The sequence below is a fragment of the Mustela nivalis genome (genome assembly GCF_964662115.1).
Source record: "Mustela nivalis genome assembly, chromosome: 13".
In the NCBI taxonomy this organism is placed as follows: Eukaryota; Metazoa; Chordata; class Mammalia; order Carnivora; family Mustelidae; genus Mustela; species Mustela nivalis.
Genome location: NC_139032.1, coordinates 72,819,860 through 72,847,130, shown reverse-complemented (window position 1 = coordinate 72,847,130; position 27,271 = coordinate 72,819,860). Strand labels below are relative to the sequence as shown.

The window sequence follows — 27,271 nt, the reverse complement described above, 5'->3', positions numbered from 1 at the left end:
ACACTATTTTTTCATAACCTACAGTGCAGAAGAATGATTTAACCAGATGAACTACTCACATTATCAGAAACAACAGTTTAAATGAATCTCTGATGGAAAAATTCCATGATATCCCCTTCTTCAAAAACATAAATTTTCCCTGGAAACCTATAAGCTCACTCCCCTAATCCATATTTCAAACCTTTAAGGTTTCCATTCTTAAGAAAACAGAAGAAAGTCATATGCTAAAATGTAAGTACACAAAATAGAGGTTGTTAGTATAACATGTCAGAAAGATCCACATATTTCCCAAAATTTATACAAAATTGCATGCTGCATTTACAAATGGGCACTTTCTAAGAAGATAATCCAAATTTTTTATCCAATTCTCAAAAGGGTTGAAAACCCACAAAAAGATTAAGAATTACCAAGTAAAGCTAACAGACACAATATCTCAGAGTCTTACTTGACCTTACAGGAACAGAAAGTTTGATTGATATCCTAGTTGATAAGAAATTAGGTCCCCCCAGGGGCGCCTGGGTGGCTCAGTGGATTAAGCCGCTGCCTTCGGCTCAGGTCATGATCTCAGACTCCTAGGATTGAGTCCCGCATCGGGCTCTCTGCTCAGCAGGGAGCTTGCTTCCCTCTCTCTCTCTCTCTGGCTGCCTCTCTGTCTACTTGTGATTTCTCTCTGTCAAATAAATAAATCTTTAAAAAAAAAAAAAAAAGAAATTAGGTCCCCTGGTCCTAATGCTGTATATTTATCTCGCAGAACAAAAAATTCCTCACAAAAGAATCAAACTAAAATATTCAATCACAGTCATTTCTTAAAACCTAGAGAGATTCCATACATCCTGAGTATTCAGATTAACTATGTGCATATGATACACCAAACCAAACGCAACAACAAGAGTGTTAAGGGGAAGTCTGAGTCATATGCTACTCTTTGGACCAGAGCCTAGTGGAACAGCAGAGGACCATGAAAGAAAGGCTAATCCAGTGTCATAATTCTATATTTCACGAAGATCTCTGTAAATGCATGGCTTCCTTCCTCCCACCTCCAAACGCTTCTAAAAGTCCTTAGCTTGGGGCACCTGGGTGGATCAGTGGGTTGGTTAAGCCTCTGCCTTCGGCTTGGGTCATGATCTTGGGGTCCTGGGATCAAGACCTGTATTGGGCTCTCTGCTCGGCAGGGAGCCTGCTCCCCCCCCCCCCCCCGCCTGCCTCTCTGCCTACTTGTGATCTCTCTGTCAAATAAATAAATAAATAAAATCTAAAAAAAAAAAAAAAAAAATATATATATATATATAAATCCCTAGCTTAACTATTTTTTTAAAAGATTTTATTTAGTTAGTTAGTTAGTTAGTTAGTTGACAGACAGAAACTACAAGTAGGCGGAGAGGCAGGCAGAGAGAGAGGAAGGGAAGCAGGCTCCCTGCTGAGCAGACAGCCCGATGTGGAACTCGATCCCAGGACCCTGGGATCATGACCTGAGCTGAAGGCAGAGGCTTTAACCCACTGAGCTACCCAGGTGCCCCCTTAGCTTACCTATTAACTAAATCATAAATACTGAGTTCCATTTTTAAAAACTTTCTCAGTTTAATATAACGGACTAGGAAGATTCCAAGGGAAGTTCAGGTTCAATTAAATGCCACAACTGCTAAAACAACAATGTCCTACTGAGCATATAAGTACCTAAGTCCTGTTAGGAACTCACTACCAAAACCACCACACTTCTAGTTAAGAACAATCCCCAGATTCTATTCAGAATTAATGTGCCCACAGAAACCCTAAGTTATAACCCATGATTCTGCAAGGAAGGCAGAAACTTTCTTGTGAAGCTGGTGTGACAGGAACACTGCTGACTATACCTGTATTTATCCAGCAATGTTAAAAAGAAAAAAGCAGTTTGAGCAAGTAAAACTTCAGAAGACTTAGTACTGAAGAAAACAAAATCAGCATATCAAAAATATTTCAGATTTTTTCCCACTAAAAAGTAATAGAATTTTATGCAAACCCCAAATAGCCACAAACACAAAATACATTAGGGACACAGCGTGTATATAAAATTATCCTTCACTAAGATAAATGCCACTAAGAAAAATACAACTTCTTTTCCCCACAAGTAGTCAAAGTACTCTAAGTTAAATCTTGTTTTATCCATACTTCAAAAGTTTTTAAAGATTTATTTATTTGGGAGGGGAGGATCAAGCAGGAGGAAAGGTAGGTAGATGAGGAGAGAGAAACTTTAACCAGACTCCCAGGTGAGCTTTCAAAGCCCAGCTAGGGGGCTTGATTTCATGACCCTGAGATCATGACCTGAGCCAAAACCAAGAGTCCAATGCTTAACTGACTATGCCACCCAGGTGCCCCCTTACTTCAAATTTTAACAAGTTCTATCATATATTTTGAAAGTCATTTTCTAGAAAAACATAAAAAGTGTTAATTCTTAACTATACCCATTATATGAGATCTATGGTGCTCAGCCTCTCTGAGGTTAAGATCACTCAAATATTAAAATTTTGGTGGCACACTTCGAAGGACAAGGTTACATCCTTCTCACTCTCTACTTGATTCCCTTTCACCAGTGTGTGTCTGTGTATATGGAGCTCTTTAATGCCCTGACCTATATAGGCATGAAACAAAGTTCTTGCATGTTCCAGTAAACAAGCAATCTTTCTTAGAGCTGCTTGGACTCTGTGCCAGCCAGTTTTTAGGCCAGCCAGTGGCCTTTTACCACTCATCTTGCTCTGTGTTTTATCACATGACCCACTCACTCAGGCCATTCAACTAAGTCACAATATTTCTCTTACTCAAATAAAAATAAGTATTATTTCCCCCCAAATTTGATAACCATCTGTGAAGGGTTTATAGCATAAGTGCTATAACAGGACAATTTGAAGCCAATGTGCTAATTAAGATGATATGCTTTAAAATGTTAGTAAATTGCTATAAGATAACCATGAAGTCAAAGTAGAGAGATATATACACTTTGAACAACACAAGTATTTATTGAGCTCAATTTTCTCCGGTACCTAGTGTTCAAATACCTTCCCTTCCTGATATTTAAGCCTCAATAATTTGGCCTAGGTGCCTGGAATTGTACCCATATGAATTCATTTAAGCATTGCAACAACCCTATGAGGTATATACCTAGTAACAAATCATTTTGTAAATGGGAAACCAAAGCACAGAGAGGTTAAGCAATAATAAGGGCCAGAAACAAACCAAAGCAGTCTGAGCTCTCCTACATCCATGATCTTAACCAGATGCTAGCCAAAAGAATTCATTATTAACATCGTTTTTGTTCCATTGGTTTTCACACTAAGAAGATTTGAACACAGATTTGGATTTCATTATTTTCAAGGATTTTCTTTTTATGTTAAAGATTAAGTAAATCATTCATCACAAAAATCACTTAAGTGCAGAATAACCACCAATAGTGATAGAACATACCAACACCTAAGAAAAAGAACTGAAAGCTTGAGTTCCTTACCTTATGTTATGTTTTATAACATAAAATGAAGGGCTTAAAATAGATAATCCCCATGTTCCTCTGGTTCAAACACTGAAAAATTAATAATTAAAAACCTAGCAACCCCTTATATGATTTAAGACAGTACTATCCAGGGCACCTGGGTGGTGCAGTCAATTAAGCATCAACCCTTGGTTTTAGCTCAGGTTGGGATCTCAGGGTCCTGAGACTGAGCCCCATGACATGCTCTGCACTAAGCAGGGAGTCTGCTTGAGATTCTCTCTTTCCCCTTCTCTGCTCCCTCCCCTCACTCCATGATTGTGCCTTCTCTCAAATAAATAAATAAATAAATCTTTAAAAAAAAAAAAAAAGAGTGCTAGCCATTGGCAGGCTACAATAAACTAGAGTAACTGATTTCTAAAGTATGCAAAATCATTCAAGTTTCTAAATATGTATTTTATTATAAAAGATAACCAAACTATAGAAAGTATGCAAGAAGCATAATTCATAATCCCAGGACATTAAAAATGTTGGCATTATTTTCTTCTAGTCTTTTCCTTATTATGCATTGCTTTACATGATTGTCATTACTGAGCAGAGAGGGAGGGAGGGGAAAATGGAAGTGAGAAAAGCACTTTTTTTCCTTGAACATAAATTTATGACACGGATTTTTCATGTTGCTACAAGGCTGACTATGATGCGTCCTCACTGCTACCACCACCCAATGACCTGTCCAACCTCATCCCTTGCTGCTCTCCTCCTCCTTCACTCTATTACAGCCCTTCCTCTTCTTGTTGTTCCTAGAACACATTAGGCACATTTCCAACTTTGTCCCTTTGTACTTGCTTTTCCTTCTCCCTCAAATGTTCTTCCTCCAGCTACCTGCATGTCAAGCCCTTTCACTTATTTCAAGTCCTTACTCAAAAGTCATTTTCTCAGAGAAAGAAGGCAATCTAAAATGTCAAGCCCTCGCCCTGAAATTTTTTGTATCTTCCTTCCCTTTTTTTACCATGTTAGCACTCACCTCTTAACATGTTATCTCATGTACTTATTTTCTAACTCCTCCACTAAAATTAGAAGTCAATGAGGGCATGAATTCTAGTCTTTGCTGATTTGTCAGCACCCAGAAAAGTACCTAACATGTAGCAAATGCCCAATAAATATTTGCTGGATGAATTTAAATGGCTATATCCTATTCTATCAAGTGCTTACACCAGGATTTATCCAGTAATTCCCCAACTGACAGATATACTGGTTATTGCTAATCTTTTACTACTCTAAATAATGCTCTGATTTAGGGGTCAGAAAGCTTTTTCTGGAGAGAGACAGTAAATATTTTGTTTTCCAAGGTTTCTGAAATACCTACTAAACTCTTCCATTGTAGCACAAAAGCAGCCACAAAAAAACAAATGGTTGTAACCGGATTTGGGCTACAGATAGCCAGATACAGCTTGTGGTCTCTGATCTCTGCTTCATGTTTCGCGGCATGTTGTTGTACATGTATCTTTTTCCATCCTTTCAATTAGTAGAATTACTAGATAAATGGGTATAGATGTATTTATGGCTCTTGATACATTCTGTTAAATGCTTTTCAAAATGATAATCACAAAGAAGTTGAGGAACTGGGACACTGACACACTGCTGATGCAGTATAAATTGATACAGTCACTCTGGAAAACTGACAGTCTCTACTGAAGCTGAGCATGTATACCCTATGACTCAGCAATCAGTCAGGACACTTGTTTTCCTTCAGGAAGATGGTGTTAGATACTGGAAGGAATACAAGGTGTTCCTATAAGGTGCTGATAAAGTCCAGCTTCTTGATAGGAGTGCTAGTCACATTTACTCAGTTTGTAACAATTCATCAACTAGATATACAATTTGTTTATTATTGGCACATGTATTATATTTTGAAGGGGTTCAGAAGGTGCCAAATACGTCACTTTGGCAATTACTTTGGGCTGAAAGCATGTGAGAAATAGCAAATGCAGGAAGGTCTCTCTGACCTCCCTCTTTCTACCTAAAAGCAGGTCATAAAATTTCCCATGAGACAGGTGCCCTTCTTCTGCAGGAGGAGAAGAACATTCTTAGGATTAGAGACTGGGAGATGATGCAAAAATTGATCTGTAAAAATATACCTATCAAAATAACCCTTATCTTCCATTAGTTTCCCCCATATATTTTCTAATCACTGTCTCACAATTTATGGCCTCTAGCTAAAACTCCTTTGTCTAGTCAATTCCCCACAAATATACTGATCCTTTGATTAAAATATATATAAACTCTCGGGGCACATGGGTGGCTCAGTTGATTAAAGCCTCTGCCTTCGGCCCAGGTCATGATCCCAGGGTCCTGGGATGGAGCCCCGCATTCATCGGGGTTCCTCCTCTCTGTCTGCCTCTCTGCCTACTCGTGATCTCTGACTGTCAAATAAATAAGTAAATCTTTAAAAAGTAAATAAGCAAATAAATAAAATAAAATATATATAAACTCTCAGTTCTAACTGCTCATTCAGGTCTTCATTTGCCTTATGAAGACTTCTATGTGCATGTAAAAATATTATACCAAACACCTATATGGTTTTCTCCTGTCAATCTGTTTAATTTCTTAAGCCAAGCCACAGAATCAAAGAGGGTAGAAGAAAGTTTTTCCTCCCCTACACTTTCAAAGTTTAAAAGAACAAAAAAAGAATTCTGTATACCCATCAGCAATATATATGGAATAACTTCCTCCCTTCCTTTCCCCTCAAGAACAACGGGCATTATCTCATTTTATATTTTTGCTAATTTGATAGATTTAAAAAATAAATAAATAAATGAATTAATGGGGCACCTCAGTCATTAAGCATCTGCCTTTTGCTCAGGTCATAATCATAGGGTCCTAGGATGGAGTCCCGCATCAGGCTCCCTACTTAACAGGAATCCTGCTTCTCCCTCTCCCACACCCCTGGAACACATCCCTCTCTCGCTGTGTCTCTGTCAAATAGATAAATAAAATCTTTAAAACAAATAAATGAATGAACGAATGAATGGATTAGGAAACAAAACAAAGGAACATGGGGAAAAGACAAATGAAAAACCAGAGTCTTAAATATATAGAACAAACTGGTGGTTAGCACTGGGAAGGTGGGGGTGGAGAGAGATGGGTGAAACGGATGAAGGGGATTAAGAGTACACTTTTGGTGAGGAGTACTGAGTAACACAGAACTGCTGAAACTAATATGATTAAATTTGAAACTAATAGATAACACTCTACGTTAATTATACCGGAAGAAAGAAAGAGAGAAAGGAAGGGAGGGAGGGAGGGAGAAAGATAGATGGAAAAACAGAAAGAAGGAAGGGACTCCTCAGTGGCACAGGCCGTTAAGCCCCCGCTCTTGGTTTCGGTGGTCATAATCTCAGGATCATGAGACTGAGTCCCACAACAGGCTCTGCGCTCAGCTCAGAGTCTGCTTGGGATTCTCTCTCCCTCTGCCCCTCCCATTCCTGCTCGCTCTCTCTCCCCCTAAAATAAATAAATAAATATTTTTAAAAAGGAAATTGAAAGTAAATGGATTGCTGTATTATTTTATGTTTAATTTTCAGTGAAGCAGATAATTGTTCTTCAGTTTACCTATTCTTCCCCAAAGTTTTAATTCTCTTGTAAATCATTAAAATTAAAATAATACAGTGCCAACAGGACCTCAACTCTCTATCACTGCATTTTCTTGGAACTGTTGCCTTCCTTTTTAATTTCATTTAAAAAAAAAAAACTTAAAAAATTTAAGTTTTCACATAGCCAAATTGAGTGACCTTTTCACCTACATACACTTTTTTCAAAAAACATTACGCAGAATTACATTATTTCATTTTTAACAAAAATATTGTTTCTTATTACATAATGTAGAAAGATATGCTTACTTCTCAGGCCTATAGTTTGCTCTTAGAAAGACAAAATGTCTATTTTGATATTGGAAGGCATCAACTAAAAAGGTATTAAGGCAAATCTATAGAATGAATTTTAACTCTAAAAATTATTTATTTATTTATTGACAGAGGGATAGAGATCATAAGTAGGCAGAGGCAGGCTGAGAGAGAGGGGGAAGCAGGCTCCCTGTTGAGCAGAGAGCCGGATGCAGGGCTCGATCCCAGGACCCTGAGACCATGACCTGAGCCGAAGGCAGAGGCTTGATCCACTGAGCCACCCAGGTACCCCTAAAATAATTTTTTTTTTAAATATTTCATTTATTTATTTGACAGAGAGAGAGCACAAGTAGACAGAGAGCCAGGCAGAGAGACAGGCAGAGAGAGAGAGAGAGGAAAGTAGGCTCTCCACTCAGCAGAGAGCCCGATGCGGGACTCGATCCCAGGACCCTGAGATCATGACCTGAGCCGAAGGCAGCGGCTTAACCCACTGAGCCACCCAGGCGCCCCTAAAATAATTTTTAAGTAAGAAAAACCCCAGGGGTGCCTGGCTGGTTCTGCCAGTAGAGCAAGCAACTCTAGATCTCAGGGTCATGAGTTTGAGCCCCACATGGTGGGAGTAGGGGGTAGAGCTTACTTAAAAAAGAAAAAGAAAGCTAGATATTTGAGGCAATTACTTTATTAATGGAAAGCACATATTTTATTATTTATCAGTGTATAAACACATCACTAAACAAATACTAAGTATACAGGAATAATCTGTGTTAAGACTTTCATCCATCAGAAAGAAGTCAGCTAGATGGGCCACCTGGGTGGCTCAGTGGGTTAAAGCCTCTGCCTTTGGCTCAGGTCATGATCTCAGGGTCCTGGGATCAGCCCACATTGGGCTCTCTGCTCAGCGGGGAGCCTGCTTCCTCCTCTCTCTCTGCCCGCCTCTCTGGCTACTTGCAATCTCTATCAAATAAATAAATAAAATCTTAAAAAAAAAAAGGCAGTTAAGGAAAAAAAAAGAATATTACATATCAAGAATATATTCACATATACTATATTCTTAACAATATACTCAGAATGATTTATAAAAATATATACTTTTCATTGATTATATTCACTTGTATTACATATATTCAAAAGGAAAATATTTACAGGAAGGTTAAACTATCACATAAAACTATCAGCTTTCAGAAAGAGAACATTCCTTAAAATGTTGCTCTGAAGGTGGAATGGGAATACTTTCAGCTAAAATTTCACAGAAATCTTCAAATGCTATTTAAACAAGGTTTGGTAAATCCATGCATTAGACAGATTTTTCAGTTGGGGGATGGAACCTTCCTCGCATTGATTGTAGGAAACTGGCCTAAAGCTGCAAAACTTCAGAGCCAGAAAGCTTAAAAGAATTTTCTGGGGGAGAGAAACAAATTTCTCTCTATCTGCTTGTGTTTATCCAGATGCCAGAAAAGGATTCTTGGCAGATTTCCATAAGGAACTGAATTGCCACCTTTATTGAAATTTAACCACATGTGGGAAACATTTTCTCTAAAAATAATTAAAATTTTAAGTTTTGTCCAAGAGATAAACTTTTGATATACAAAAATCCATTAATGCAGCGCTCCATTTTTTCAAGATGTCAGATAAAGTATGCTTATTATTGAGCCGTAATTGTGGTGAAAATGTTAATAACCCAAGTAATTTAGAAAAGAACTGAATTCTCCAAAACAAATATGTTGACTTATCACTATATTATGGAGAAGATAAACTCGAAAAACTATTGAGAATCAAATTACTGTGTATCTTATCCCCCCTTTTTTACCTAATAAGATATTTGTTCCCTTTGATCAATAGGAAAAAAATTTCCAAGATAATAACAAAAAAAATTATGCAAAGAATGAACAAGGAGTTCAAAGCAAGCTGAACAGTAGCAAAGGCTTAGTTTGGACTCCCCTCAAATCTCACAAAACAGATGAAGTAGACCAAGAAATAGACCCATACATATGCTCAATTGTTTTTATACAAAAATGCAAAAACAATCCAATGGAGGAAGGATGGCTTTCTCATCAAACGGTGCAGGATCAACTGGACATTCATAGGCAAAAAATGAACCTAAACCTAAACTTCACACCTTAAATAAAATTAACACAGAACAAACAAACAAACAAAAAAATTAATACAAAACAGATCAGACTTAACTCTAAAATGCAGAACGTGGAGCACCTGGGTGGCCCAGTTGGTTAGGCACCTGCTTTTGGTTCAGGTCATGATCTCAGGGTTCTGGGATCAAGTCCCATATTAGGCTCCCTGCTAGACGGGGAATCTGGTTCTCGCTCTCCTTCCATCCCTCCCCCCTCCAGTGATGATTTTTTTCTCTCTCAAATAAATAAAATGTTAAAAAATAACGGAAATAAAATGTAGAACTTAAAAACATGGAGAAAGCAACATAGGAAAAAATCTCTGAGATCAGGGGCTAGGCATAGAGTTCTTAAATTTGATACCAAGCATAATCATTAAAAGAAAAAACTGGCAAAATTTAAATTAAAATCTTTTGCTTTGTGAAAGCCCATGTGAAAAGGATTAAGACAAGGTACAGACTGGAAAAAAAACTTGCAAACCATGTACCAGACAAAGGACAAAGGACTAGTAACTAGAATATATAAAGAATACTCAAAATAGTAAAAAAAAAAAATTTAAAACCCAATTATAAAATAGGCAAATGACATAAAGAGACATTTCTCAGAAGAGGATATACAGATGGTAAATAAGCACATGAAAAGATGTGCTATATTAGCCACTAGGGAAATGCAAGTTAAAAACCTGTATTACTACACATACATCACAATGCATAAAATAAGAAATAAGGGCAGTAAATGCTAGCAAGGATGTGGAGAAACTGGATAACTTATGTATTGCTGGTAGGAATATAAAATGATACAATCACCCAGAAAATGTATGACAGGTACTTAAAAGACTAAACATATTATTACCATATGATACAGCAGTTATGCTCTTGAGTATGTACCCCAGGAGATTACAAATTTCGTTCAAAACAGCTTTAATTTTTTTAGGATTTTATTTATTTAGTTGAGAGAGAGAGAGAGAGCAAGAGAGTGGGCACAAGCAGGGAGGAGAGGGAGAAACAGGCTCCCCACTGAACTGGGAGCCCCATATGGGGCTCTAGCCTCAGACCTTGGGATCATGACCTGGGCAAACACTTAACTGACTGAGCCACCCAGGTACCCTTCATAACAGCTTTATCTGTAAGTCAAGAAATGGAATCAACCCAGATGTCCTTCAACAGATGAAGTTAAATAAACTAGGATACACCCATGGATTACTACTCAGGAATAAAAAAGAACAAACTACTGGGATGCCTGGGTCCTGGGATCAAATTCTGCGTCTGGCTCTCTGCTCAGCAGGGAGCCAACTTCTCCTCTCTCTGCCCCTCCAACTGCTTGGTTTCCTTCAATAGCATTTACTGCTCCCTCTCAAATAATAAATACAATCTTTAAAAAAAAAAAACTGATAAATAAAACAACCTAGATGAATCTCCGAGGAATTGTGCTTATAGCCAATCTCAAAGGTTACATATGATTCCATTTGTATAGTATTTTTTTTAAACAATAAAATTTCAGAAATGGTTGTCAAAGCTTAGAAATAGGCTGGTAGGATGTGAGCAGAATAGAAGGACTGGGAGAAACAGTAACATACGTAGGTGATAAAATATACTATACTGATCCTAATACACACAATTGAGTACCAATAAAACGCAGTATGAATACAAGTGGTGGATTGTATCAAAGCCAATATATTTATTAGGGCTACCATAACAAAATACCAGATTGGATGGCTTAAATAACAGAAATTCATTTTCAGTTCCGGAAAGCTAAAAATCCAAGATCAAGGTGTCAACAGGTTTGGTTTCTTCTGAAGCCTCTCCATGGCTTCCAGATAGCCAAGTTCTCACCTTGTCCTCACGTAGTCTTTCCTCTGTACACAACATCTCTGGTGTCTCTTCTTTCGTCCAAACTTCCTCTTCTTACAAGGACAGCAGATTGGATTAGGGCCACCCTAACAACCTTGTTTTAACTTAATAACCTCTTCAAAGGCCCTACCTCCAAATACACTGACATTCTGATGTGCTGGGGTTTCAGACTTCAACATATGAATCTAGGGGGAATACAATTCAGCCCATAACAGTTGTGATATTATATAGTTTTGCAAAATGTTACCATTGAAGGAAACCAGGCAAATAGGCAAAGAATCTGTTATTTCATATAACTGCAAGTGAATCTACAATTATCTCAGTAGAAAACAAACACAGAGATGGGACAACAGTTAACAGAAGACATGATATTCAACAAAATTAGGAGATAAGGTAGACCCATGAACCCCAGATGAGTGGACAGAACTAAAATATACATAAAAATAGAAATCCAATCAAGAAATAGGCAGAAGCCATGAACAGACATTTCTGCAAAAAGACATCCAGATGGCCAACAGACACATGAAAAAGTGCTCAACATCACTCAGCATCAGGGAAATACAAATCAAAACCACAACTAGATACCACCTCACACCAGCAGAATGGCTAAAATTAACAAGTCAGGAAACAATAAATGTTGGTGAGGATGCGGAGAAAGAGGAATCCCTCCTACAGAGTTGGTGGGAATGCAAGCTGGTGCAGCCACTCTGTAAAACAGCATGGGGGCTCCTCAAAAAATTGAAAATAGAGCTACCCTACGACCCAGCAATCACAATACTGGGTATTTACCAGATACAAATGTAGTGATCCAAAAGGGCACATGCACCCAAATGTCCACAATAGCCAAACCAGATACCAATGTGTGATCTGAAGGAGCACATGCACTCGAATGTTTATAGCAGCAATGTCCACAACAGCGAAACTTGGAAAGAACCTAGATGTCCATCAACAGACGAACAGATAAAGAAGATGTGGTATATATATACAATGGAATACTATGCAGCCATCAAAAGAAATGAAATCTTGCCATTTGTAACAACAAGGATGGAACTAGAGGGTATTACGCTGAGTGAAGTAAGTCCATCAGAGAAAGATAATTACCATATGATCTCTGTGATATGAGTAATTTGAGAGGGAGAATGAGGGGTTTGGGAGGTAGAGAAGGAAAAAAATGAAACAAGATGGGATCAGGAAGGAGACAAACCATAAGAGACTCTTAATCTTATAAAACAAACTGAAGGTTGCTGGGGGGGAGGAAGTATGGAGAGGGTGGCTGGGTTAAGGACATTGGGGAGGGTATTATGTGCTATGGTGAGTGCTGTGAAGTGCTTAAGTCTGACGATTCACAAACCTGTACCCCTGGGGCAAATAATACATTATATGTTAATAAAAATAATTAATAAAAAATAAACATACAATTACAAAAAGAAAAAGAAGGACATTTTCTTCCTTTCTGTTGAAAGTTAACATACAATCAGGGGTGCCTGGGTGGCTCAGCCGGTTAAGTGTTGGACTCTTGATTTTGACTCTGGTCATGATCCTTGGGTCATGGGACAGAGCCCCACCAGGCTCCACACTCAACAAGGAGTCGATTTGAGGATTCTCTCTCTGCCTCTCCCCTGTGCACATGCACTCTCTCTAAAATTAAAAAAAAAAAGAAAAGAGAGTGCCCAGGTGGCACAATTGGTTGAGCAACTGATTCTTGGTTTGGGCCCAGGTCATGATCTCAGGGCATGAGAATGAGCCCCCAGTTGGGCTCCATGCTCAGCTCGGAATCTACCTGAGATTCTCTCTCCCTCTCCCCCTGGCCTCCTACTTGTGCTTATTTGCTCTTTTTCTCTCTCGAAAATGAGTTAAGTCTAAAATATATATATATATATATACATATATACAATCAAAAAAGGAGAAATAATAAGTGAACAATTTGCTGATATTCCACAATTTCACAAACAGAACACACATATGTAACCAGCAACCGGATCAAGAAACAGAACATTACGTGCCCCAGAAGCCTCTACTTTCTCCTCTCCAGTCACTACTTCCTCAAGGTTCTGGCTTCTAACAGAATTTGCTGATTTTACCTGCTTGGCAAATTTATATATGTGGAGGCACACAGTGTCAACTCTTTTGTGCCTGGCTTCTATAGCACCACAAAGGTCTGTGAGATTCATACATAATATGTAGTTACAGATTGTTCATTCTCATTGCTCCACAGTATTCCACTGTTATAAATATAGAAAAATTTATCCATTTTGATTCAGTCTCCTATTGTTGTGTAACAAATCACCCTACAATTAAATAATTTAAAATAATTCTTCCTTTCTCACAATTCTGTGGGTTATCTGAGCAGTTTTTCTCCTGGCTTTACATGAATTTGCTCATGTGACTACTTTTAGGTGGAGGGTCAGGTCAGCTGGGAAGTCAAAGATGGTCATACTCACCTAACCTGGCAGTAAGTGCTGGTCACTAGCTAGTGCACCTCAATTTTCTTTCACCTGACCTCTCCTACTTGCGTATTTCTTTATCTTGTGGTCTCTGGGCAATATTTCCCCTCCAATGTGTATGCATTTATCAAGCGTCTGCTGCAACACACTTGCCTAATGTCCCACTGGCCAAAATAAGTTAAATGGTTAAAATCAGAATCATTGTGCAAAGGGACAACACATGGGCATAGATACCAAGAGATGGAACTTACTTGGGCCCATGAATTTAACACTCTACCACACAGTATACCATTGTCATTTGGGCAGAACTTTAGTTTGGGAGATGTTATAAACAGTATTATGAACATTCTAGTACATTTATTTTAGTAAGCATGTATCTTTGAGTAGAATTACTGAATCATAATACATGCACACTCATAGCTTCAGTAAATACTACCAAATAGCTTCCCAAATTGCTTGTATCCACTTATACCTTTTTAATATTTTGTTTATTACTTTGGGGGTGGAGGTAGAACGGGAGAAGGAAAGAATCTCAGACTGTGCACTGAGTGCCAAGCCTGACATGAGGCTCAATCTCATGACCCCAAGATCATGACCTGAGCCCAAACCAAGAACTGGATGCTCACCCTACAATTAAATAATTTAACTGAGCCACCCAGGCATCCCTCCATTTAGATTTCTGTACCCATTTACACTTCCAACAGCAGTGCTTGAGAATTCTAGTTACTCTGCATTCTCATCACCACTTGATATTTTTCATCTTTTTCATTTAGCCATTCTAGTGGGTATGCAATACTACCTCACTCCAATTTTATTTGAGTGGCCATATTTTTTTAATATTTCACATAAGAAACAAAGGAAAAAATTTCATACCATGAAACTAAAAAAGAACTACCTTGGCTTACTTCCATCTCCATCACAGAAGCCTTCTCCTAAAGTACAAGTAAATCCATATAATTTAAACATGAACAAGCAAAAGAAATGCAATCTAATCCCATGTGAGGTACTATGAGAAAAAGATGTAAAAGAACGAAATAAGGTACTAATAGTCAATGAAGTAACATCACAGAAATATGGCCATAAAGTAGGTGAGAACAGTAGCATAATATTTTAATATTAAAGGAAATGAAAGTGATAGAAGCTATAAAATATACATCAGAAGTAGAAAAATGGGGAAGAAAGGGAATGGCCACACAATAAGAGCATTTACAAAGAGAAATGATAGAATTCAGGACAGAATAAGAAAGAAAAAAAATCAGAAAGGAAGACAAAACTGCAGTTCCTGCTTAATAAAGAATTAAAAGGAGGGACACCTGGGTGGCTCAGTTGATTAAGCAGCTGCCTTCCGCTCAGGTCATGATCCCAGCGTCCTGGGATCGAGTCCCATATCGGGCTCCTTGCTTGGCAGGGAGCCTGCTTCTCCCTCTGCCTCTGCCTGCCACTCTTGTCTTCCTGTGCTCGCTCTTGCTCCTCTCTCTCTGACAAATAAATAAATAAAATATTTAAAAAAAAAAAGAATTAAAAGGAAAAAATAGAAAAATAAAATAAAAAAGATAAGAAGAATTTGAAGAAAGTTATAGATATAAAAGGCAGTCAAAGAAGATTCAACATACATGTAACAGGGGACCCCCCCCCCAAAAAAAAGAAAATGAGAGCAATAAAACAGATTAAATACTAAAATCTATGATTGATTAAAATATTTATGAAAAAAATACTTAAGCCAACATTATAAAATCCATGTTGTGTATCTGGAAAAATTAACAGAGAAGAGCCAACACTTAATAGATGCTCTAGCAAAATTACTACCTTTTAAAGATGAAGAAAAAAGTCTTTGGGCATCTAAGAGAACAATAAAGTCACTTAAAAAGAAAAGAAGATCAAAGTGGTATTGGACTCTGACAATAACATTTTTTAGCAGAATTTTTTTTTTTTAACAGAATTACAAAATAAAATAGGACTCTGAGGCACCTGGGTGGCTCAGCTGGTTACGCATTTGCCTTTGGCTCAAGTCACAATCTCAGGGTCCTGGGACAGAGCCCCACATGAGGCTCCCTGCTCAGGAGGGAGTCTGCTTCTCCCTCTGCCCCTCCCCCTGTTCATGCTCTCTCACGCATGCTTACTCTTTCAAATAAATAAATAAAATCTTAAAAAAAAAATGGGTAGGACTCAGCAAACTATGGCTTGTGCACCAAATCCAGCCCACTGTCTGGTTCTGTAAATAATGTTTTACTAAACGCAATTATGCTTGTTCATTTACATACTCTATACGGCTGCTTTTGCACTGCAGTGGCATGTTCCACAAAGCCTAAAATAATTGCTATTTGGCCTTTCACAGTAAAGGTCTGCCAAACCTACAACAAAATAACATATTTAGGAAACTTGAGAACAAAAATGTGAGCCAAGTACTTATATTCAGGCACACTGGCCTTCAAGTATAAAACCACAGATAAACAGTTTTAAACCTGAAAGACAACACAGTATTCACATGAGCCATTTATGAGGATTCAAAGAGCTTCAGACTATCAAACGCGACTACAGAAGTCTCAGCATAAGGACTTGTGTTGTGTACTAAATAAACTTAACTGGAGAACCAAGACTAATGATAGGCAAATGTGAGAGAATAATATGTGATTTCTATGGGGGCAAACAGAACTGAGAAATCTTAGGGAGTAGGAATCAAGTAGTCTAGGGGCTCGAATATATCACACATATGTAGTGAAGTATGTCTGTATGTATGAAAGACAATGAGCAGACAAATACTATGAGCTGTACTGCTCCCCCATTAATACACTGAGTTCCTAATAGCCAGTACTTCAAAATGAGACAATATTTGGAGAGAGGGTCTTTAAAGAGGTAATTAAAGTAAAACAAGATCATTTGGGTGAGTTCTAAGGCTATGGATAGATATAAGAAGAGGACACAGGTACATAGTGAACACATCTGAGGAAGACTGAAATTGAAAGCCAAAGGGGACTCAGAAGAACCCAACTCTGCCACCATCTTGATCTGGGACTTCTAGCCTCCAGACTTGGAGAAAACTTTGTTGTTTAAGGCATCCAGTCTGTCATACTTTGTTATGACAGCCCTTAATAACTAATACTGACTGGGGAGAGGAAGTTCTTCTGGCTGGGTAGGAGTTGACAAATATTGTTAACTCTGTCCCAGAAGTGTGAAGTCTCAGAAAAGTAGAGCTTTTGATATGTGGTGATTATATCTTAAATAATGCAATGATTAAAAAATTTCTAAATAGGGGTGCCTGGCTGACTCAGTTGGCACAGCATTCAACTCTTGATTTTAGGCTCATGAGTTCAAGCCCTACTATGGGTGTGGATCCTACTTAAAAAAAAAAAAAAAAAAACCTAAAGAATAAATACATATAAGGAAAATAATTGCAAGAGAAAACTGAAGGGGCATAATATTTTCAATGTGAAAAGGCCAAAAATGTTTAAAGTACTTGTCAGTTTTGAGGAAAACCAAGAAGAAAGAAAACCCAAACAAGATATATCCTATTCCTGGGGCGCCTGGGTGGCTCAGTGGATTAAGCCGCTGCCTTCGGCTCAGGTCATGATCTCAGGGTTCTGGGATCGAGTCCCACATTGGGCTCTCTGCTCAGCAGGGAGCCTGCTTCCTCCTCTCTCTCTCTGCCTGCCTCTCTTCCTACCTGTGATCTCTCTCTGTCAAATAAATAAATAAAATCTTTAAAAAAAAAAAAAGATATATCCTATTCCTGAAATTAAAATTAATTTAAAAAGTAAATAAATAATCCAAAACCAATCCTGCTAAGCAAGGTAAAGTAACTGAAGCAACTTTGCATAATTTGTTAGAATTTAAATTAACTTTTTTCCCCCAAGATTTTGTTTATTTGGCAGAGAGCACAAGCAGGAGGAGTGGTAGCCAGAGGGACAGGGTGAAGCAGGCCCCCTGCTGAGCAGACAGCCCTGCACAGGAGACTCCATCCCAGGACCATGAGATCATAACCTGAGCCAAAGGAAGATGTCCAACCACCTGAGCCACCCAGGCACCCCAACTTTTTTTTTTAAGATTTTATTTATTTATTTGACAGAGAGAGAGAGATCGCAAGTAGGCAGAGAGGCAGGCAGAGAAGGGAAGGGAGGAAGCAGGCTCCCTGCTGAGCAGAGAGCCCCATCTAGGGCTCCATCCCAGGACTCAAGAGATCATGACCTGAGCCGAAGGCAGAACCCACGGAGCCACCCAGGCACCCCTCCCCACTTTTTTTAAGTAAGCTTTACACCCCTCAAACTCACAACCCCCAAAGCAAGAACCACATGCTCTACCGACTAAGCCAGCTAGGTGTTCCTCAAATTAATTAAAAAAAAAAAAAAATTTTTTTTTTTTTCAGGGGCGCCTGGGTGATTCAGTCAGTTGAGCATTCAACTCTTGGTTTCTGCTTAGGTCATGATCTCAGGGTCCTAGTATCAAGCCCAACATCAGGCTCTGTACTCAGCAGGGAGTCGCCTTAAAGATTCTCTCTCTCTCTCTCTCTGAAATAGATAAATAAAGGGTTTTTTTTTTAAATTTTTTTGCCTGACAGAATCCCTGATGGTCAACAAACTAAAACATTTTCAGTCATCAAATGAAAAGATATTTCAATGGGTATTAATAGAATGCTGGTTCACTGTAATTTTTTTTTAACAAACAGGTAATAATTACTAGCAATTGCACATATATTATTTCTTGCCCTGCACCTAGAGCTATAGAAGCCATAGATTTCAAAAGGAAGAGTAAGGGGGAGTGGAAAGCTATTCTCCAATTTGTAGCTATCTAAGAGAGACTTGCTCCCTAGTGCTGAGCAGGCCAAAATTCAGGCAGGTAAGAGAGAAAATAGCTAGAGTATAAATGCATCATTTTACAGTAGACTTTTCTTTTTTCTTTAAGATTTTATTTGTCAGAGAAAGAATGAGCACAAGCAGGGGGAGTGGCAGAGGCAGAAGGCAAGCTTCCTGCTAAGCAAAGAGCCCATGGGGGACTCTATCCCAGAAACCTGGGAACATGCCACAAAGGCAAACGCTTAACTTACTGAGTCACCCAGGTGTCCCAAGACTTTTAATGTTTTTAAAAGTTTCTTAAATGTTTTAATATCTTCTTAAAGTTTGTTAAAGTTCTATTTGTTTTTTCTTTTTTTTTTTTTTTTAAGCAGGCTCCACACCCAGTACAGAGCCCAATGCAGGGCCAAACTCACTAAGATCAAGTCCTGAGAAGGGACCAAGATGCTCAACCAACTGTGCCATCCAGGCACCCCTAAAAGTTGTATTTCACATGAAGTTGCACAATTTATCTTCAGGGTTCATATGATGTTACCTTTCTTCCAATACAAAAAAGAAGGTTATTGACATCCTAAATATCCCTTTGCTTTCTATACTGAAGTATGATAAAGTGTTTTGAAATACATTTTCTTTGTCACTAGAGCCACTGGTATTACAAATACGGAATAGTCAAAAGCCCTCCAACTGTTTAAGACTTTACAAAATACACTTGAATACTGTGTATAATTTGCCTTTCTCCAGAAAAGGGTATTAAACTTGTTGACACTGGATACAAAATAAAATTCAAAAATTCGCATCTTGAGTACTTTTGGTTTCTTGACCTTTATTTGAATTTGAGACTAAGCTTTACCAAACAACAGAATTTACACTGTAACTAGCCAACCACAGTCCTCATTATGGAATCTATGCAGTACATTTGTTACCTAGGAAACAGACCAGAGCACAGGCAGAGTGCAATTTCTGTACAGCAAAAGAATTCTCCACACATGCTGGTAAACAAAGTCCATAAATCAACTAATCAGAAGCCAAGTCAAGAAGTATCACATAAGAGTTAAGCTCTATGGAAACTTTTTTAAAGGGAAAAAAGAAACCTGTGGGGCTTCTTCCGGCAACTATGTAGATCTCTTAAGTAAATATTATGAGCAGGTTTCTTTACAAACACAAACTGTCAGAAAATAAACTGTTCAAAATAAATGGCTTCTCTCCAATCCTCAGCTTCTCTATTTTTGACAGTATTTAAGAGAAAAAGCTTCTTCAGAGCCAGCCTCGTACATCTGGTAGCAGAATATTAATCCAAGAATGAATTCCGCATTTTCCAAGAGCAGCATGGGTTTGTGCTGTTCTTAAACAATGCAGAACAATAAAGGCTGTAATGAGAGGTCACTGTCCATACTTCTCACAGTCAGACCTGCTTCTATACCAGGCTAAAAAAAACTTTATGAAAAAGAAGTATTTGAAAATCACAGGTCTATAACAAAGAATAAAACTGTTACTTTTCAGCTTTTCATTTGGTTATTACTAATGATAATACTAGTCCTTTGAGGGTTCCAGGTAACCTAAAATGGCCATTTTGAGTTTCCTTTCATGGTACCACACTGATAACTAACAACCAGGAAAAGTCTTTGAATTTTCTAGCCTATCAAATTTAACTGGACAGCTTAGCGTTATTTAAAAAAAAAGAAAGTGGCCAATGTCAGTTTATACTGCTCAGCTATATTTAAAATCCAACTTTACAAATTCAAAATATCTGGAAGTAATATTTGTCATATCAAAAATATTAGAAAAAAATTTCAATAATTAAGAGAGCAAAATAATTTATACGCCTTCCTAAACACCAACAAACCAGAAGAGAAATCAGTTGAAAATATGTCAAGTTCTCTTGACGGTTTCTGATTACCCGAAAATATTAATGTTAATTATACAAAAAAAATTAATATCCACATATCAGAGCCAAAAATAAAAACAAAATGGAAAAAGACTGGCTGTTATCTTTTAGCCACCCCAGATGAAGACGATACACTGCCAATCCCAGAAAACTGTTATGCTTAACCACAAGTTGCCAAGCAATTCTCAATGCAGGCCACACTCTTAATACTTCATATACACAGTGACTCTTTTTAAACCTTATACCTCTGATTGACAGTCCTATAAACACACAAACAAATAATTCAAGTTCTTGGCTTATCTTTTTTAAAACTTCTAAGAACTGAAAAATGAGTATGTAATCTAATAGCGGAAACTCTGCTGGTGTTTTCCAACTCCATCCCACCACTCCTAATAAAGCCTGAATAAATTTCAATACCTATGCTCCTTGGGCCATCCTTACTGAAAAAGAAAGAGGAACCTTCTTCAAGGGCCTACTAGCGCCTTGCACTAAGCCCTACTGCAGTCTAAATTCGTTTAACTAATCTAGACAGGAAGTCAACGCAAGAATAAAATTTGATCAAGTCAAAGGAACTAGTGAGATTAATGTTAGATGTAGTCTCTTCTAGGTTTTAAGGGTACAAAAATGTACACTCCAGATATTTACAAAATTAGGCATGCAATAACAATAGTCTGTTAATGTAACTAGGGCAAGAATCTAGGCTAATTTTTTCTCCTAGAAAAAGACTACTCTTTTCAGCACACTAAAACTGTCTCTTTAAATGACAAAAATCAGTTTGCCTAATTAAAACTGCATTAAAATTGTACATTGCTTTCTGATGAATCTCTACATCTTACTTAATGAAGATTTAAATAAATTGTTTTCCACCACAATGTTTTTCCTTTAAGTTCAGATGTTTAAGAAAGCCTCTGTGTTCTGCATACAGCTGTACATATAACTGAGCACCCAAAAGTCTTTTTTTAATCTTCTTGATAACCATCAGATTTAAATTTGTCAATATGGATTCTCACACGCTGGGGGGGTGGGGGGGGAGAAGTCTCCAGAAGTGAGCACTAGGTTGAGAATAATACAAAGATAAAAATCCGTACCTGCATTAAAAATCTGAATCTGTAAAATTAAGTTTCTGGGCGCCTATTCAACTTCACTTATAATTTGAATATCTACAAATACGTATCAACTCTTCATAAGAAACTCACCCAGATAAATAATATAATTCGGAAACACCACCTACAGTACTTTTCAAAAAACTATATCCAACATGTACCACCCAATCGTTGGGTTTTATAGAGAGAGAAAATACATAAAAACAGACCAAAAGGGGGAAAGCACATCACAGGGAGGAAAATCAGTTCTAACATTCACGTTCTCCCCACATGCTGTGGAAGACCTCATATTTTAAACCAGCAAAAATAATGGTTTTCGCCTCAACGCAAAGCTAGATATTTATTGCACGCCAATTTCACCTCCACCGTGGAAGCTGTCACTGTCGCTTTTTAACTGTTCACTTAATAGGTAGAAGATTCTGTCATGCTAATCCTAAAAAGAGTCTCGAAAATAACAAAACTTTTACCATCAAACTTTAAAATATGTATATATGTAAAACAAATTTTGTAGAAATCACAGCCATGTTCATCTTTATTTGCCTGTAAGTCCCTACCTAACCTTAAAACAAGGAGAAAAGCCACCTGAAAACCTGAAACGGTCTGTGATTTGGGCTGGATCTCGGTCAGCCCAGCCTGCTCGCGCCCGGGGGAATACATTTGTCGATGTATTTGATAACAAACACAAATCTCTGTGCGCAGCCTCCGATGGGGGAGGGGGCGGAAGAGCCCTCCGGAGAAAGCCCTCCTCCGTTAGAAACAATAAATAAGGGACCCAAGCGGTGCACGTTCCTCCACACACGCCCCACACGCACCTCAGCGTGCCTCCCGCGAGGGAAACAAGTCGGGCAAAGACCCGAAGCACCTCTCTTGCCTCTCTCCACAACCATCTCAAGACTTGGAAACTAAGAGGGCAGATCTTTTCTTTCTCCTTCCCGCCCTCCTTCCCACCTCCAAACAGACCCGAGAGCAGGAGCAGGCGAGCCAGACCCACGCAGCGCGCCTGCGGCGGCGACAGGAGATGCTGGGCGGCGGGCCGGCCCCGCCGAGGCTGACCAGAGCCGCGGCCGCCCGCGTTCGCTCCGGGAGCCCGTTCGGTCGCCCGGGGTCTCACCCCTCGCGCCCCCAAGCCCGTCGTCGGCGACGGCCAGGCGCCCGAGTCCGCTGCCCTGACTCTCGGCCTTCCCACCCCCCCCCACCCCCAGAGGAGACAAAAGAGGGTTCAGCCGGGTCACTGCTCGGCTGCCGAAGGGGCGGCAGCGCGGACCTCAGCGCGGCCGCCCCCCACACAAAGGGGCTCCCCGGCCCAGGTCGCAGCGTCGGCGCGCTAGTCTCCGCCCCGCGCGCGGGCTCTCACCCACCTGCAGGTGTCTGTGCGTCTGTCCATAGGAACGCGGGCGGCGGGGGGGCCTGCGGGAGCCGGGGAGCCCGGGCTGGACGGGGCGGGACCGAGGGGAAGGAGGAAAGCGGCCGGAGGGCCGGAGAGCGAAGGTAAGAAGAGCGGGGAAGGCGCCGGGCGGGCGGCGGACGGAGGCGCGGGGCGGGGGGCGGGGGCGCCAGCCTGGCTCTGCCGACCGGCGCGCGCCGCTCCGTGCGCCCCGGGCTCCGCGCGCCCGGCTCGGAGCGCGGCGGGCGGGGGGCGGGGCGCAGGCGGGGCGGGGCCGGCGAACGGGGCGGGGGCTCGGACCCCGGGCTCCAGCCGGCACCGGAAACGCGCCGTGGTCCGCGAGATCCACAGGAAGTGTGTAACGACACCTCCTACGAAGTGCTCCGAGCTCGCGGTCGTCGCTGCCCGGAGGTGGTGTGGACCGACCTTGCTGGCACACACCGGCGCGCACGAGCTCGGTCTCTGGGCGCAGACAGGTGTGGAACCCACGGTCCCCGCGACGTTCTGAAGTGGGCAGCACTCCGTCCTGCCGCGCGCCGTGGCCCGCGGTCCCTGCTGCCCCCGCTGCCCTTTTGGAGCTCCGCAGAGCTTCACCTGAACGCAGGGAGCAGACCTTGCAAGAACCTGCTCGGTTCGTCTGGTGTATAACACCTGCTTTAACGCACCGAGTCGAGTCACCTCTACACCCAGGCATGTACAGAAACACTTCCTACTGACACAACCCACAGTCTCCGCTGCCCAGTGGAAGTTCCCCATCCAACTACAATACTCTCATTCATCCCAGAGAGACAGAGAGGACACCTAAAACATACCAGGACCAGGGAAGCATACAAGAACACTTCGGTATCACAGAGATAAGGCAGGCGCCCTCCACCTTTACTTTATCTAGCAAACACTTTTATAGTACTTACTGTATGTGACTGGGGTTTACCCTAAGTGCTTAGGGAATATTAATTTATTTAGTGCCAAGAACTCTGCAGTGAGTGTTGTTAGCATTGCCAATTTATGGATAAGGAAATGAGGCACAGAGGAATTAGGACATCTGCCCCAATATCATACAATAGCTGGGAAAACCCGGATTATCCCAGGCGGTTTGGAACCATATTCCATGCTCAACTCCCTTTCTACTTACAGCGTTAAGTATCTCCAAAATAATAATAGTGATAATAAACAACATTTAAAGCATATCTGACTGATTAGCCAAATGTGCTGCTTTACATCCTGACCTCACCCCACTGTGACAAGGAAACCTCAGTCCCTCTCACCCTTGAGGTACATGAGGAGGGAGAAGAATGTGAGGTAGATAAAGAGACTAACTTCAGAACAAAAGAGAAAGGATTCTTAACACCTTGCTCTGTCAACACTCCTTCTGGTCTAGGCTGACTTACAAAAAAAAAAAAAAATCTATGTAAGCATTTTTGACAAAATAATGTCTGTCCAAAAAAAAAAAAAAGTTAATTGCCACATATTTCAAATGTGTAATCCTGGAGAAATTGGGACCTTAAGCGCAGCTGGTGGAAATGTAAATGGTGCAGCCACTACAGAAAACAGTGTGGGGGCCCGTTAAAAAAAAAAAAAATTACGATTCAGAAATCCCACTTCTGGGTATATATCTAGCACTTAAAGCAGGAACTTGAAGAGATACTCACACACGCATGTTCACTGCAGCATATTCACAATGGCCAGGAGGTGAAAGCTGCCCCAATGCCCATAGATGAATGGATAAACAAAATATGGCATATACATACGATCGAATATTATTATTCAGACTTTAAGAAATCTTATATTGCTCTATTAAAGAAAGAAATCCTGTCATATTCCACAACATGGATGAACATAGAGGACATTCTGCTGAGTAAAGCAGACCAATCACAAAAGGACTACTGGAATACTATATGCTTCCAGTCACATGAGATAACTAGAGTTGTCAAAATCATGGAAACAATGTATTATGGTGGTTGCTGGGAACCGGAGGAGGGGAATATGGGGAGTTGTTCCATGAGTATAGAATTATGGTTTGATGCAATGAAAAAGTTCTGAAGATCTATCACACAACAATGTGAGTGTAGTTAATACCACTGAACTATCTTCTTAAAGGTGCTTAAGAGGATAAAATTCATATTGTGTGGTTTGTTTGTTTTTTACCACAAATAACTTTTTAAAAATGCAATCTCATTTAAAGGATATATCCAGGGCGCTTGGGTGGCTCAGTGGGTTAAGCCTCTGCCTTCAGCTCAGGTCATGATCTCAGGGTCCTGGGATCAAGCCCTGCACTGGGCTCTCTGCTCAGCAGGGGCTGGCTTCCCCCCCTCTCTCTGCCTGCCTCACTACCTACTTGTGATCTCTGTCAAATAAATAAATAAAAACCTTTTAAAAATATAAAATAATAAGGAAAAATTTTAAAAAGGATATATCCATCATGATGAATTTCTTTAATGATGCAGGCTTCCAGCAATGATGGGGTACCTTGAGGAATAAACTATCTCTCCTGCTAAGAACTGGAATTATAGAAGTTGTATTTAAAACAACAAAACAACAAACGTTGTTTAAAGATCTAGAGCAGCCAAGAATTGAGAGTCTAAGAGCTCAGCAAGAAGGGGAAACACACTGAAGTGACTCCTACATTCTTGACTACTTTTCTTTCTTAGGGCATTGTTGATTTGTGTCTAGGAGTATAGAAACCAAACAGTGAGAAACATCCTAGAATTTTTGACAGTCTGATCAGGCTACAGATAAAAAATTTGGAGGTCAAGTCTAGCAAGACAGCTTGGACTTGAAAGCTCTGGGAGGTGGGGGGAGGCAGATGGAGAGAAAAGCTGATTCTCCACTGAGGAGGGAGCCCAACACAGGACTCAATCCCAGGACCCTGAGATCATGATCTAAGCTGAAGGCTGACACTCAACGGATTTGAGCAAACCAGGGATCCCTCACTGGTGAATGCTAAAAAATATTTAAATGAAGAAATTAGGGGTGCCCAGGTGGCTCAGTCATGATTCCAGGATCCTGGGATGGAGCCCCACATGGGGCTCCTTGCTCAGTAGGAAGCCTGGTTCTCCCACTCCCACTCCCCTTGCTTGTGTTCCCTCTCTCACTGTGTCTCTCTCTGTCAAATAAATAAATAAAAATAAATAAATAAATAATGAAGAAATTAGACCGATTCTTTCTACTCCCTTTCAGAGCACAGAAACAGAGAAAACATTCCTAATTCATTCTATGAAGACAATATTACCCTAATCCAAAACCAGACAAAGACATTGCAAGAAAATTTCAGACCAGTATCTCTCATGAACATACATACAAAAATCCTCAATAAGATATTAGTAGATTGAATCCAACAATGTATAAAGAGAACTATATGTCACAACAGTCATAGTCTGTTCAGGCTACCATAATAAAATACAGGTCTTCCTCAACTTACCATGGGGTTGTCCCAGTAAACCCACTGTAAATTGAAAATATCATAAATTTAAAATGTGTTTAATACCCATAACCTACTGAACACCCTAGTGTAGTGTAGCCTGTGTTAAACATCCTCAGAACATTTACATTAGCCTGCAGCTGGGCAAAATCTCCTAGCACAAAGCCTATTTTAGAAGAGTGTTGATGGGGTGCCTGGGTGGCTCAGTGGGTTAAGCCTCTGCCTTTGGCTCAAGTCATGATCTCTGAGTCCTGGGATCGAGCCCCACATTGAGCCCCACGTCGGGCTCTCTGCTCAGCAGGGAGCCTGATTCTCCCCTCTCTCTGCCTGCCTCTCTGCCTACTTGTGATTTCTCTCTCTGTCAAGTAAATAAAATCTTAAAAAAAAAAGAGTGTTGAATATTTCATGTAATTTATTGAATACTATACTGAAAGTGAACAACAGAATGGTCATGCGGGTACAAAATGGTTGTTAGGTGTATCAGTTGTTTGCCCTTATGACCAAGTGGCTGACTAGGAGCTGCGACTAACTGCTGCTGACCAGTGTCATGAGAGTATCACACCACATACCACTAGCCCAGGAAAACATGAAAATTCAAATTTCAAAGTGTGGTTTCTACCGAATGTCTAGTGCTTTCACAACATCATGACTTTGAAAAATTGTTAAGTTGAACCATCATGAAATCAGGGATCCTCTGTACCAGAGACTGGGTAGCCTTTAAACAATAAACTTTATTTCCCATAGCTCTGGAGGCTAAGAAGTCCAAGACCAAGGCACATACAGAGTTAGTATATGGAAAGGGCTTGATTTCTGGTTCACAGATGGCACCATCTCATCATATCCTCACATGGTAGAAGGGACCAGCTAGCTCTACTAGGTTCTACTAAGGGCACTAATCCCAATCACAAAGGCCCCACCTTCAAG

At 40.0% G+C, this 27,271-nt stretch overlaps 1 protein-coding gene across 4 annotated transcripts in view; it reads right to left on the bottom strand.

Moving 5' to 3' along the window:
* KIAA1958 overlaps positions 1-23,172 on the bottom strand; it is a 164,245-nt gene extending 141,073 nt beyond the window's left edge. For 3 of the 4 annotated variants that reach the window (XR_014302313.1, XM_082696903.1, XM_082696901.1), the window contains exon 1: positions 22,904-23,162. The gene's annotated coding sequence lies outside the window, so the exon portion shown is untranslated. Of the gene's footprint in view, positions 1-22,903 lie in introns of all 4 variants that reach the window. The other variant, XM_082696902.1, reaches the window with a different exon arrangement.
* Between the last annotated feature and the right edge of the window lie 4,099 nt (positions 23,173-27,271).